Here is a 15126-nt window from a genome sequence, read left to right as displayed (position 1 = left end):
TGTACAGACTTGGAGATGTAGAGATTTCTTAGGATGTGATTGAGTTGCAGTCTCATATAGTTGGGCTTATCCAGGTACCTACAAGGGTTAGGTAGCATGCAAGAGTACAAGTATATCCAAGACATATGATCATCATCATAAGAGAAATATCAAGGATTAGTCAAAGTAAGGCTCATGCCTTGCATGCATCCACATGGAGTTTCTACTCCAAGTTTGAGGCATCAATGATGTTCAATTCACCTCTCAACCTACAAAACACTTTCTCATCAAGTGGTTTGGTGAATATATCCGCCAATTGCTTATCGGTACGAACATTCTTAAGTTTGATATCTCCCTTAGCAACATGATCTCGAATGAAATGATGATGAACTTCAATATGCTTAGTTCAAGAATGTTGCATGGGATTATGAGCAATCTTAATAAGACTCTCATTGTCACAAAGCAATGGAACATGTTTCACATATATCCCATAATCTTTAAGAGTTTTGGTCATCCAAAGTAATTGAGCACAACATGAACTGGCGGCAATGTATTCCGCTTCAGCGATGGATAAGGATACCGAGTTTTGTTCCTTGGAGGAACAAGACACAAGAGATCTACCAAGAAATTGACAAGTACCCGAGGTGGACTTTCTATCAACCTTGTCTCCGGCATAGTCCGAATCAGAGTATCCAACAAGATTAAAAGAAGACCTCTTAGGATACCAAATGCCAAAATTTGGTGTATTATCTCACTATCCTTTTCACAACCTTAAGATGACATTCTTTGGGGCCGCTTGATATCGTGCACACATGCACACACTTAGCATAATATCAGGCCGGGAGGCACATAGATATAACAATGAACCAATCATAGAGCGGTAAACCTTTTGGTCAACCGGTTCGCCATCCTTTATCAAGTCAAGATTTCCACTAGTAGGCATGGGGGTATTCATACCTTTGCATTCTTGCATGTTGAACTTCTTGAATAAGTCCTTGGTGTACTTTGTTTGAGAGATAAAGGTTCCCTCCTTAGTTTGCTTGATTTCCAAACAAAGAAACAACTTGAGTTCACTCATCATAGACATCTCAAACTTCTTCGATATTAGCTTTCCAAACTTTTCACTAAAATGAGGGTTAGTTGATCCAAATATGATATTATCAACATAAATTTGGCACACAAATAATTCTCCATTAACCCTTTTAGTAAAGAGTGTAGAATCAATTTTACCAATTTCAAACCCTTTTTCAAGAAGAAACTTAGTCAAGAATTTATACCAAGCTCTAGGAGCTTGCTTAAGACCATAAAGAGCTTTGTGGAGTTTGTTAACATGGTCGGGTTTCTTAGGATTAACAAAGCCGGGAGGTTGTTTAACATAAACTTCCTCCTCAATTTCACCATTAAGAAAAGCACTTTTGATGCCCATTTGATATAAGGTAATATCATGATGATTGGCATAAGCAAGTAAGATGCGAAAGGACTCAAGTCTAGCAACGGGGGCATAAGTCTCACCATAGTCCATACCTTTGACTTGAGTGTAGCCTTGAGCAACGAGACGAGCCTTGTTGCATACAACTTGTGCATCTTCATCTTGCTTGTTCCAAAACACCCATTTGGTTCAAATGACATTGTGTTTCTCATCGGGCTTTTCGACCAACGTCCACACTTGGTTCCTCTCAAAGTTGTGTAGCTCTTCATGCATAGCATTTATCCAATCCGGATCTTCCAATGCTTCTTCAACCTTCATAGGTTCAATCCTAGAAATGAATGAGTAATGTTCACAAAAGTTAGCCAAATGAGTTTTAGAGCAATTAATTCTCCTGGTTTGGATGCCATCAAAGATTTGTTCGACGGGATGATCTCTTGAGACTCTTGCTCGAACTCGTGAGAGCTTTTGTTTGGGTCGGGGTGAACATCCTCTTCATTGTTTTGTTCTTCCTCTTGTCCTTCTTCATTGTTGTTGGCATTGTTGTTCTCCCATGGAGGTTGAGAAGGAGGTCGCCAAGGTTCATCTTGTTGTACATCCTCGTTCCCATCGTCTTGATGTGTCCCACTCGTGGATGCCTCCAAGTCAACTTGTGGTTCACCTTGGCATGAAGTTGAGGCTTCCACTTGGATGGACGAGGTACTCTCCTTTACCTCCGCTGGGCGAATCTTGCCAATAGACAAGTCTTTGATTGCTTCCAAAGGATCTTTGTCACCTACATCAATTGGCAATTGCTCTACTTGAGAGCCATTAGATTCATCAAACTTCACATCTACTGTCTCTTCAACATTTCAGGTGAAATTGTTGTAGACACGGTAAGTGTGAGAGTTTGAGCCATAACCGAGTAGGAAACCTTCATGAGATTTAGGAGAAAATTTTGAACGACGATGCTTATAAAGAATGTAGCACTTTGAGCCGAATACTCGAAAGTATCCAACTTGGGATTCGTTACCGGTGAGAAGCTCGTATGCCGTCTTGCCGAGTAGCTTGTGAAGATATAGTCAATTCGTTGCATGACAAGCTGTCTCAACCGCTTCCGCCCAAAAGTGTTTTGGCGTCTTGTACTCATCAAGCATCGTTCTCGCCATTTTGATGAGCGTCCAGTTCTTCCTCTCAACAACTCCATTTTGTTGAGGCGTGTACGTAGCCGAGAACTCATGTGAAATTCCTTCTTCATCAAGAAAGGTGTCCACATTGGTGTTCTTGAACTCCGTTCCGTTGTCGTTGTGAACCTTCTTGATCTTCACTTCACATTGGTTTTGGGCCTTCCTAGCGAAGTTTTTGAAGACCTTTTGGACCTGCGATCTATCATCAAGAAAGAACACCCACGTAAATCTTGAAAAATCATCAACAATGACTAGTCCAAATGAGTTACCACCGAGACTCTTGTAGGCATTGGGACCGAAAAGATCCATGTGAAGTAGCTCGAGCGGTCTTCTCATGGTCATGATGTTCTTCATGGGGTGGCTTCCTCCAACCTGTTTTCCTTCTTGGCAAGCATTGCAAAGTCTATCCTTGTCAAATATGACATCTTTAACACCAAGGATATGATCAACTTTAATCAGCTTGTCAAGGTTTCGCCTGCCCACATGACCTAATTGTTTATGCCACAACTAGCCTTTAGAGGATTTAGCAATTAAGCAAGTTCTAGGTTGAGCCTTTTTAGTGAAGTCAACAATGTATAGATCACCTCTACATATGCCGGTAAAAACCATTTTATGATTATCACTTCGAAACACTTGGCAATCTACTTTAGTAAATAGGACATTGAATCCAAAGTCATCTAGTCTAGACACAGAAAGTAGATTATAGCCAAGATACTCAACGAGCATAACATTTTATATGGAGCTGTCATGTGAGATGGCCACCTTACTGAGGCCAACCACCTTACCCTTTGAGTTATCACCGAAAGTGACATACTTTTGAGGGCTGTCATTTTCAGCAAGCTCATGAAACATATCCTTGTCTCCGGTCATGTGATCGGTACATCCACTATCAAGAACCCATTCCTTTCCTCCATCCATGTAGCCGCGAAGGTTAGCCATAAGACCAAAGTGTCTCATAGACTCTTCAAGATCAAGATCACTATCATCATCCTCATCATAGTATCCATGTTCAACATCGTCCTGCAACTGGTCATTTCCTAGAGAGAGTGATTCATTAGATATTTGATTTTGACAGTGTTCATCTCTATGAATTCTAATAGCTTCGGAAATGATATTGCTAATAATTCCAACATCTCCTTTGGCACGCATAAGGTCACGAAGCTCAAACAAACAATCTCCAAACTTAGGATCATTGGGATTCATCTTACTCAAAGCAATAGACTTATGAAGAATCGCATCTAAGTTTTTCAAGGAATAGTCCGGAAATCGTTCTTCAAGAAATCTCCATATAGTATAAGCACAATCAAGAGTTGGCAAGCGACCAATCAAATTTCTAGGCAAACCTTTAGCTATAAGATTGATAGTTCTAAGATTGTGAATCATGCCAAGACACTCATCATGGGTAGGATGCAAGGGGTCAACAAGGGGTTCACAAGGAGTAGTAATGTACTTGTTCAAGTGATATTCATGAAAAATTCCAAGCATCTCATTTTTCCACTCACTAAAGAACTCTCCATCAAGCATAGGCACTCTATGTCCAAGACTCCCCAATGTAGACTCATCCATATTCCTCCAATGGTGATTAAACCAAAGCAATCGAGACCAAAGCTCTGATACCAATTGAAAGGATCGAGAAGAGGTGTCTAGAGGGGGTGATTAGACCCTCAACAAGCAAAGATAGCAATTTTTAAGTTTTTCAAGTTGAGGTTGGAAATTAGCACAATTTCAAGCATTCACAATACAATTCAAGCAATCATGCAAAGAGTATATGAGCAGCGGAAAGTAAAGCATGCAACTTGCAAGAAAGTAAAGGGATGGGATTGGAGTATGCAAACGCAATTGGAGACACGGAGATTTTTGGCGTGGTTCCAATAGGTGGTGCTATCGCACATCCACGTTGGTGGAGACTTCAACCCACGAAGGGTAACGGTTGCGCGAGTCCACGGAGGGCTCCACCCATGAAGGGTCCACAAAGAAGCAGCCTTGTCTATCCCACCTTGGCCATCGCCCACGAAGGACTTGCCTCACTTGGGTAGATCTTCACGAAGTAGGTGATCTCCTTGCCCTTACAAACTCCTTGGTTCGACTCCACAATCTTGACGGAGGCTCCCAAGTGTCAGTGTACAAAAGTAGGGGCTCTCTTTTCGTACCCCTTTACTTGTGCACGGGTAGTCAGAGCCGCGCCCACGGCCACACTAAGTAGGGCAGAGGAGGGAAGCCAAAGGCACAAGACAAGCAAAACCACTAGACAGAGACAAAAAGGAGCAAGAGGGCAAGGTGGATTCCCCTGGAAAGACCCTTGCCGGGGCAGCGTCCACGGCCCCGGCAAGAGCCTTGCCGGGGCAACTTGCCCAATGCCAGCAGAGTGCACCACCCTTGAGCCCAAGGTTTTCCAACGCCATCGAGCACATTGGAACCAAGGCTTGGGAGGCGCCTCCATGGTGGCATGCAGATCTTCGTAAAGGTCATAAACACAAAAGATCAGATGAGGACCAGAAGACGACGATCCTCGGCAAGATCCCTTCCGAGGAAATCCACGAGACCCCATTGACCACATTGTACGCCTCGTTGGCCTGGACGCGTGTCGAAGCAAGGTGAGGCGGCGATGGACGGGACGAGCCTCGTTACCGTCCCCAAGAAAGCAAGGGGACACCTAAGGAGCACATTTAATGTGTTTTGTCCCGTAATGACTGGCGATAAGCTCAGCCAGTGTACACCTTTCCACCTTCTGTGTGCGGCTGTGGTGTCTCCTTTTTCTATAAAAGGAGGCCCAAGGCATACTAGAGGGGGATTCGGCTCTTTTGGACAATGCACACGCTGTAGCTAGTTCAAGAACACTCAAACATACACCAAAGCAGGACTAGGATATATTACGCATCCTCACGGCTCGAACCTGGGTAAACAATCTTTGTGTTGGCTCCTAGACCCGCTCTTTCCACAACCTCGCGCCCACCGACTGTAGTAGGGATTCCAGTGACCCCATAGGTGTCGTTTTCCAGGTAGGGGGCGCAGTTGTGAAAATCCGCTCTAGCAGCTAGTCTAGTAGTTCTTCATCGCCATGGCTCCCAAGAAGAAGACGATGACGGCGATCGGTTCATCCGGAGCTGGATGGTCCATACCAGTGCAGGCGAGTAGCAGGGCGGTCGCGGACAGAACCCGAGGTGCGGCCCACGAACACCCACATCGATCTAGCAGTCGAAGCCTGGCGAGCGGTGTCGTTCGTGCGCAAGACGACAGGCCGCACGCCGCCAAATCCAAAGACGGCGCTAGGCCCCCCAAAGGCGGTGCGTGGCCCTCCAAGGGTGGCACCGTGCCATCTACCAGCAGCGCGGCGACCTCCAAGACACCTACGCCGGCGCCCACGACGCGCTCCTCCCAAGTAGTGCGCGATGAGCAGTGTCACCATGCTTGTGACCAGGGGCGCCGCCGTGGGAAGAGTCCTGCGCATCCTTCACGGGACGAAGAAGGCCAGCATGCACGCCGAAGTGCTGGCGAAAATGGCGTACAGCCGCAAGGCCGTGATAGAGCTCCTTCAAACGTGGTTAGAAGTCGGAGCACGTCACGGTCCATGCAGCTTTCGCAGCCGCCCACGCCAGCAGAAGCTTTGGTGCGTGCGCAGCTGTCGGTGTGCAAAAGTAGGGGCACTCCTTTTGTACCCCTTTACTTGTGCATGGGCAGTTAGAGCCATGCCCGTGGACACACTTAGCAGGGCAGAGGAGGGAAGCCAAATCCACAAGACAATCAAGGCAATGCCAAGACCGGAGACACAAGAAGCAAGAGGGTTAGGTAGACTCCCCCGGCAAGACCCTTGCCGGGGCAGCCTCCGCAGCCCCGGCAAGAGCCTTGTCGAGGCAACTTGCCCAACGCCAGCAGAGCACGCCACCCTTGAGCCCAAGGGTTCCAACGCCATCAACCACATTGGAACCAAGGCTCGGGAGGCACCTCCATGGTGGCATGATCTTCGTGAAGATCACAAGCACGCAAGATCAGATGAGGACCATAAGACGATGATCTCTTGCCGAGGAAATCCACAAGACCTCCGGCAAGGTCCTTGCCGGGGACGACCGCGATGTCACGAGAAGACCCTTGCCGGGCATCCCCAGCAAGACCCTTGCCGAGGACATCAGCGGCGCCGCGGCCAGGCCCGCACCTGCCAAAACTCCACCGCCGTTCCCATGCAGCTGCCCGCCCAGCCAGCTAGGCGAGCACCTGCGTGGTGACGTGCGGCCTATAGACCAGCTCAGCAAGCATCTATGTGGTGGCATGCAGCTCTTCGTGAAGACACTGCCACCGCACCAGCTCAGCAGCCTGCCAGCCTACATGGTGTCGCATGCCTCGTTGGCCTGGACACGTGTCGAAGCAAGGCGAGGCGGCGACGGACGGGACGGGCCTCGTTACCGTCCCCAATAAAGAAAGGGGACACCAAAGGGGTGCATTTAATGCATTTTGTCCCGTAATGATAGGCGATAAGCTCAGCCACTGTACACCTTTCCACCTCCCGTGTGCCACTGTGGCGTCCCCTTTTTCTATAAAAGAAGGCCCGAGGCATACTGAAGGGGGATTTGGCTCTTTTGAACAAGTCTCGTATCGTGGCTAGCTCAAGAACACTCAAATATACATCAAAGCAGGACTAGGCTATTACGCATCCTCGCGGCCCGAACCTGGGTAGACGATCTTTGTGCTGGCTCCTAGACCCGCTCTTTCCACAACCTCGCGCCCGCCATAGGTGTCATTTCCACCAACATCTTTGGCGCGCTAGGCAGGGGGCGCAGTTGTAAAAATCCGATCTAGCAGCTAGTCTAGCAGTTCTTCGTCGCCATGGCTCCCAAGAGGAAGACGATGATGACGATTAGTTCTTCCAGAGCCGGACTGCCCGTACTAGTGCGGGCAAGTAGCGGGGAGGTCGTGGATAGAACCCGGGGCGCGGCCCGCGAACACCCACATCGCTCTGGCAGTCAAAGCCTAGAGAGCGGCGTCATTCGTGCGCAAGACAACGGGCCGCACGCCGCCAAATCCAAAGATGGAGCTGGGCCCCCCGTAGGCGGCGCGAGGCCCTCCAAGGGCGGCACCGTGCCACCTACCGGCGGCGCGGCGACCTCCAAGACACCTACGCGACGCCCATGACGCGCTCTCCCAAGTTGTGCATGATGAGCAACGTCACCATGCTGGTGACCCTGGGCGCCGCTATGGGAAGAGTCATGCGCATCTTTCGGAGGACGAAAGAGGCCAGCATGCACACCGAGGTGCTGGCGAAAATGGCGTACAGCCGCAAGGCCGTGATAGAGCTCCTTCTAACGTGGTTAGAAGTCAGAGCGCGTCACGGTCCATGGAACTTTCACCGCCGCCCACGCCAGCAGAAGCATTGGCACGCGTGCAGCTACTCCTCGACATTCCTCCTGCTGCGGAGAAGCTCGACGAGTGGAGAGCCACCGTCCAGAGCCTCGTCGGCATCGCCAACAAAGATGAGCCGCGACCAGCGGGGCCCGTAGGCCGACGCTCAGTCCAGCCACCACATGCCAGTGGTGGAAGGGCCGGAGGTGATGCATCCACGATGCACTCTCCTCCCCCACGCCAGTTACCGCAGGTGTCGACCTTCATGACGACCCTTGTGATAACATTTCCATAGCGTCGTCCGATCCACGGACCCACCGCGATCAGCACCAAGTTCTTCGGGAGCGAGACCTTGAAGACACTCGAACCACCATCAAACATCGACGTGATGCGTGCCACTGGTCAGATAGGCAGGCAAGACCCACTATGGACCACCCGACATCGGGAGGCTACGGTGGCCTACCCTACAAGGTGGGTTGCCCAACCTTTACCCGTGAGCTGTGGCAGTTCCCGTGGCCCTCCCACCGCATGTTCAAGCCCGATGTTGGCTATAAGTACAATGGCAAGACTCACCCGTCAGAGTTCCTCAACATCTACACCATCACGATGCAAGCTGCTGGAGCCCGCGACGATAAGGTGCTTGCCAATTACTTCCCGTTGGCACTTAAGCCCAATGTCATGTCATGGTTGATGCACTTGCTGACAGATTCCATTTCTTCTTTGTTGGGTTTGTGTCATGAGTTCGTTGGAGCCTTCACTCGGGGCCATCAAGCTCATGGCCAGGCAAGCGATTTGCATATCATCCCCCAGAAGGAAGGTGAAAACCTGCGCAAGTACATACAGAAGTTCAGCCGACTGCAGTACAACATCCCAGACGTTCACCCCGCCACCGTGATTAGCGCATTCCATCAGAATGTGCGCAACCGCAAGATGCGTGAAGAGCTGCCAATGAACAAGGTCAAAGATGTGGCCAAACTTTATGTTCTGGCCGATAGGTGCACTCGAGCTGAAGAGGGGAGGAAGTACCCCGGCAAGGACGCCAGTGCGGAAACCGACTCCACAGACGACGACACCGCCCCCCCAATGAAGAAGGGCCGGCGCCGTAACAGAAAGCGCAAGGGCAAGGGTGTGCTTGCCGTTGAGGGATCCGACGACACCAGCGCTGCCAAGAAGGCCAAGGCAAGCGACCTTGGCAAGGAAATTGCTGGGTGTGTCGCTTGCCAGGCCTTAGCAGCTGCCGACAAGCCAGGAAGCTCTGACAAGCAGTATTGCAAGATCCACCGCACCAAGGGCCACGACCTCCAGAACTACCGACAAGTTGAGCTGCTTGCTGAGAAGCAAAAACTGAGTATGAGAGGCGGGACAAGGAGAAGGGTCAGGATGGTGCCGAAGGATCCGGCAAGAAGCGTGGCGGCCAAGGAGGCCGCCGCGGCAAGGATAACCAGCAAGAGAGGCCCGCCCGGGCCCGCGGCAAGAAGCAGGAAGATGATGATCATGACGAGGATGACGAGTCCGATGACCACGAGTTTCAGAAAGCTACGGAGGCCATGTGCGTTGATGGTGGCACCTCGCTCCACACCTCTCACCGCCAGCTCAAGGAGTGGGCGAGTGAGATCACATCGATAGAGCCATCATTCGACGCACAGAAGCCACTGAAGTGGTCCAGCACACCTATCGTCTTTGACACCAAGGACCACCCTGATCGCACGACTGCGATCGGATGTTTGCCGTTGTTGGTTTCACAATGATACGCAACATCAAGGTGACGAAGGTGCTAGTTGATGGCGGGGCTGGTCTGAACTTGATCTTGCCTGTTGTTATCAAAAGGCTGTAGATTCCTGATGGAGACCTCAAAGAGACAGGCACGTTTCAAGGGGTCAACCTGGGAAGGAGTTAGCTGAAGGGTAAGGTCACGCTGCACGTGACGTTTGGAGGAGAGTTGAACTACATGACAAAGAGGATTGTCTTCGATGTAGCCGAGAGCCCCTTGCCTTACAACGGGATCCTCAGTGGCCCGACACTAGCCAAGTTCATGGTGGCATCACATTATGCCTACAACAGGCTGAAGATGCCTGGGCCAATGACCATTATCACCATCCCCTCCGACAAGAAGGACACGTTGATCTGGGCTGACCAACTCTACCGAGAAGCAGTTGCAGCAACTGCCGCCAAGGCACTTGCTCCTGCCACGGAAGCCTCGAGAGGGAAGAAGACCGGCAAGACCCCTCGCACCCACTCCGGCAAGCGCACCTCTTCGGAGTGCTGTGCTCCCATCGAGGACATGCCAGAGAGCTCCCGGCAAGAGCAAGAAATCTAGAGCTGCACCACAAGAGACCAAGAAGGTGTCCATGAAGGAGGACGGCACGGGAGGGGTTTTCACCATAAGCTCCACCCTCGATAGCAAATAGGAAGGCACGCTCATCACTTTCCTGCGGCGAATGTCGATGTGTTTGCATGGCAAGCATCCGACATCCCCGGCGTTCCCAGGGAGGTGATTGAGGACCATCTTGTTGTCTGTCCTCATGCGCGACCCGTTAAGCAGAAGGTCAGGGAGCAGGCTTTGGAAAGGCAGGAGTTCATCACAGAAGAGATCACGAAGCTGGAAGCGCTAGGATTGGTGAGAGGAGTACTCCATCCGACGTGGTTGGCCAATCCGATGGTGGTGCGCAAGGCAAATGGGAAGTGGAGGCTGTGTATCGATTACACAAATATCAATAAGGCCTGTCCAAAAGATCCTTTCCCATTGCCACGCATCGACCAGATTGTTGACTCCACGGCCGGGTGTGACTTGTTGTCATTCCTTGATGCCTACTCAGGATACCACCAGATTTTCATGACGAGAGAAGATGAAGAGAAGACAACATTCATTACCCCGTGTGGTACGTATTGCTTTTTATGGATGCCTTTTGGGTTGAAGAGGGCTGGCTCAATGTTTGCAAGAGCAGTCCAAATTGGTTTTGAGCCCCAGCTACATAGAAATATGGAAGCTTATATGGATGACATAGTGGTCAAAACCAAGGACAAGGCAAAACTTGTGCATGATTTGGAAGAGACATTTGCAAATTTGCGCAAGATCAACCTCAAGCTGAACCCTGACAAGTGTGTATTCGGTGTTCCGTCCGGCAAACTTCTCGGGTTCTTTGTGTCACAACGTGGGATCAAGGAGAATCCTGAAAAGATCAAGGCCATCGAGCAGATTGAGGCGCCTAGGCGGATCAAGGATGTGCGCCGGCTCACTGGCTGTGTTGCCACCATGAGCAGATTCATCTCCAAGTCTGCTGAGTGTGCCCTTCCCTTTTTCAAAATCTTGAAAAAGGCGGGCCCGATGGAGTGGACTCCAGAGGCCGAAGCAGCACTGCAGGATTTGAAGAAATACCTCTCCTCCATGCTGATACTAGTTGCGCCTAGACCACAAGAGCCGTTGTTGCTGTATCTGGCGGCAACGAATCAAGTGGTCAGCGCCGCGCTAGTGGCACAAAGGGAGGTCAATGAAGGGGTAGTGGCAATGCCAGGATTGGCGGGTGGCGAACTAGAGCTCCCCCCGGCAAGGCCTGGCACCGGCAAGGCGAGGCCTCCGGCAGGGTCTGACACCGGCAGGACAGGGCCTGTGCAACCAATTGAAGTGGTGCAGAAGAAGAAGATGATGCAACACCCGGTTTCCTTTGTCAGCTCCCTCTTGCAGGGGGCTGGGTCAAGGTACTCCGATGTGCAGAAATTGCTCTTCGGCCTCCTTATGGCCTCGAGGAAGCTGCATCATTACTTCCAAGCGCACGAGATCACCATCTTCACCCGCCTCTCGTTGCAATAGATACTGCATAACCCGGACGCAATGGGGAGGATTGTGGAATGGGCCTTGGAGCTGTCGAGCTTTGGTTTGAAGTTTGAAAGTACCTCGATGATCCAGAGAAGAGTCTTGGCAGAGTTCATTGCAGAGTGGACCTCGACACCCAACGAAGTGATCCAGGAGACCACTCTTCCCGGCAAGGAAGCAAGTCACAACTGGATTATGTACTTTGACAGGGCTTTCTTGCTGTAAGGCGCCGGTGCTGGTGTGTTGCTCATCGCACCCACCGGAGATCACCTCAAGTATGTAATCCAGATGCACTTTCCCAGGGAGATGTCGAGGAACAACACTGCTGAATACAAGGGGTTGCTTGCTGGTCTCAGGATCGCGGTAGACCTCAGGATCAAGAAGCTCATCGTTAGGGGTGATTCACAACTTGTCGTCAGGCAGGTTAAAAAGGATTATCAAAGCCCGTTGATGGAATCCTATGTAGATGAGGTGAGGAAGCTGGAGAAGCGTTTTGACGGGATACAGGCGGAGCATGTTCCCCGAGTGGAGAACGACATCGCCGACTACCTGTCGAAGCGCGCTGCCTTGAAACTGTAACGCCCCGGATCCGATGCGCCAGGTGTCTGCCAGTTGTTTTCCGTCATTGCCATGTCATTTGCTTGTGTGTTGCATTTTATCATGTCATCATGTGCATTTCATTTTGCATACGTGTTCGTATCATGCATCCGAGCATTTTCCCCGTTGTCCGTTTTGCAATATGGCGCTCCTATGCCCTCCGGCGTTCCCCTTTTGCCTCCTGTTGTGAGTGGGTATTAAACTTTCTCGGAATGGACCGAGTCTTGCCAAGCGGCCTTGGTACATCACCGGTAGACCGCCTGTCAAGTTTCGTGCCATTTGGAGGTCGTTTGATACTCCAACGGTTAACCGGGTAACCGTAAAGCCCCTCTCTCTTTGCAGCCCAACACCTCTTCCCACAGCCCACCAAACCCATCTAACTCCCCTCCATGCTCTCGGTCGTTCGATCACGATCGCGTGGCCGAAAACCGCTCCTCATTTGGACTCTCCTAACTCCCTCCACCTATAAAAACGCCTCCCCCGTCCCGGATCTCCTCGTCCCGGGTTGACCCCGTCCAGCTTTTCCCCGAGGTGATTTTTTTTGCCCAAGTCCTGAAATAGTTACATTCTGGTGCCATTTTCGACATGTCATAACTCCACGCACACTGCTCCACTTTGTGCGTGTAATATGTCAAATGGTTCGTCTCAACGAGTACATCATTTCATTCCATTGCATCATATTCATTTGAGGTCATCTAGATATCCGAATCATTGTTGTAAGAGTGCTTCATGATGTTATCTGCTGTCTGTTAACAGAACGAGCTCTTTTGTCATTTTTGCCATGATTGATGTGTGCATCCTATGAGGTTGATGTCTACATGTGTTTTGAACTATGCCATGTCGTCTTTACAGTGGTGCTTGCTATGTATTTTTGTGATCAATGTGGTGAGTAGCACAAGCATGCAAACTAGGCATCGTGATGTTGCTGATTTTAGTCCCTGTTCTGTTGTTATTTTGATCCCATGTAAACTTGTTGCTACAGAGAGATCCATGCATAATTTGAGATACTTCAGTAAGGGTGTTTTGAACAATAGGTTATTGTCTATCCATTCATGCCCTTGTTTGTAATTATGGAGTAGTCTAGCATGTCATTTTTGTGCTCTACTTTTTCTTCAAAATGTTTCCTGGCAGATTGTTTACATGTTATTCAATTTAGCCAAGGATGCTATAGTTGATCCTTGCATGCTATGAACTTGTTCTTGACTTGGTTTGTTTCACAAACATGTCTTCTTGATGATGCAATGCTTATCTTGTCATGCAATGACTTGTGGTGAGTGATTCAAGCTTGTTAAGTAGTGTACTTGATGTTGCTGTTTTGCTAGGCTGAATCTGTTATTTCGTGATGCTATATAAACATGTTGCTACTAATCATTCTATGCATAATCTGGAGATGTTCTATAAATATGTCTTTATATACATGTCATGCTATATCCATTCATACCCTTGGTTGCATTTATAGGTTGCTGTAGCTTGTTGTTATCTTGCTCCAAAGTTGCTTCATAATGTTGCTGTTAGCGTGTTAACATTAAGTTCAGTTGTTACCATGTGTTTTGCTAGTGTTCCATGCACCCTATGACCTTGCTCTTGCCATGCTTAGCTTCACAAATATGTCTTCTTACTGTTGGTTGCCTTGCCATGCCATGTATTGCTTTGTAGTGAGTTGCACAAGCTCATCTACATGCCTTCATAATTCTGTTTCTGCCATGTTTGAATCTGTAATATAACTTGCCATGTTTACGTGGGTGCCATCATATTTTCTGATCCTTTTAGGCTTATGGTCGGTAAGGGACTTTTGATCTATGCTTTGAGTAGATTCATGCCATACCTTTGTTTGCCATTATAAGTTCCTGTAACATGTTGTTTGATAGCTCTAAACATTGCATCGTGATGTTATTTTCTGCAAAGTCTGAAATAGTTATTACTTGCAATCTTACCATGTGTGTTTGAGCATGTTCTAGTGATTTCTGGAGATAGCTCAGTGTTCATGTTTTGTTGTGCTTTACCTGTACATCATGACCATGTCTTTTGTTATTATGTTGTGGTGCTGTAGCATGTTGTTTTGATGCTTGCAATATGCCTAGTTGCTGTTTTGGACAGCTTGTCTTAAAACTTGTTTCATGTGTGTGTGTTGAACTGTTGCTCCGTTTTGAGTGTGCTCTATACGAAACTCGCTTGATTTTTCATGTAGTTTCATATTATCATGTTGCATCCATGTTTTGAGGTGTTTGCTTGATGTTTGTATGCATTTTGCATCAATGCCATGTTTAACTTGTTTTGCTCATATCTTCTAGGCCGTAGCTCCGAACTAAATGAACTTTATATGTAACTTGACTAGAATCTCGTGTAGATCATCTTGGTGCATCTTAACTTGATGTTTAACAACTTGAACATAAGGTTTATTCAGATCTGGACCAATTTCGAAATATGCATATGAGGACTTACCGGAATGGTTATATGTTGTTCCCGGCCTCATTTAAACTTGCCTTGATGTGTTGCTCTTGTTTGCATCATCTCTTGCCATGAGTAGCTTTATGTAGTCTTGTCTTACATCATGCTTGTGTGTGCATCATGCCTTGTTCATGTGTGGTGTGTTTACCTTGTTGTGTGCTTCTTTTCGATAGTTCCTGTTTCGTTGCGATCGTGAGGATTCGTTCGCTTGGTTCGGCTTCATCCGTTCGCCATCTTCATGGACTCGTTCTTCTTCCTTACGGGATCTCAGGCAAGATGACCGCTACCCTGGATCTCACTACTATCATTGTTATGCTAGTTGCTTCGTTCTATCTCTATGCTGCGCTACCTATCACCTGTTTATCAAG

Source organism: Triticum dicoccoides, chromosome 2B (genome assembly GCF_002162155.2).
Source record: "Triticum dicoccoides isolate Atlit2015 ecotype Zavitan chromosome 2B, WEW_v2.0, whole genome shotgun sequence".
NCBI classification, from domain to species: Eukaryota; Viridiplantae; Streptophyta; class Magnoliopsida; order Poales; family Poaceae; genus Triticum; species Triticum dicoccoides.
This window is presented reverse-complemented; position numbering follows the sequence as displayed.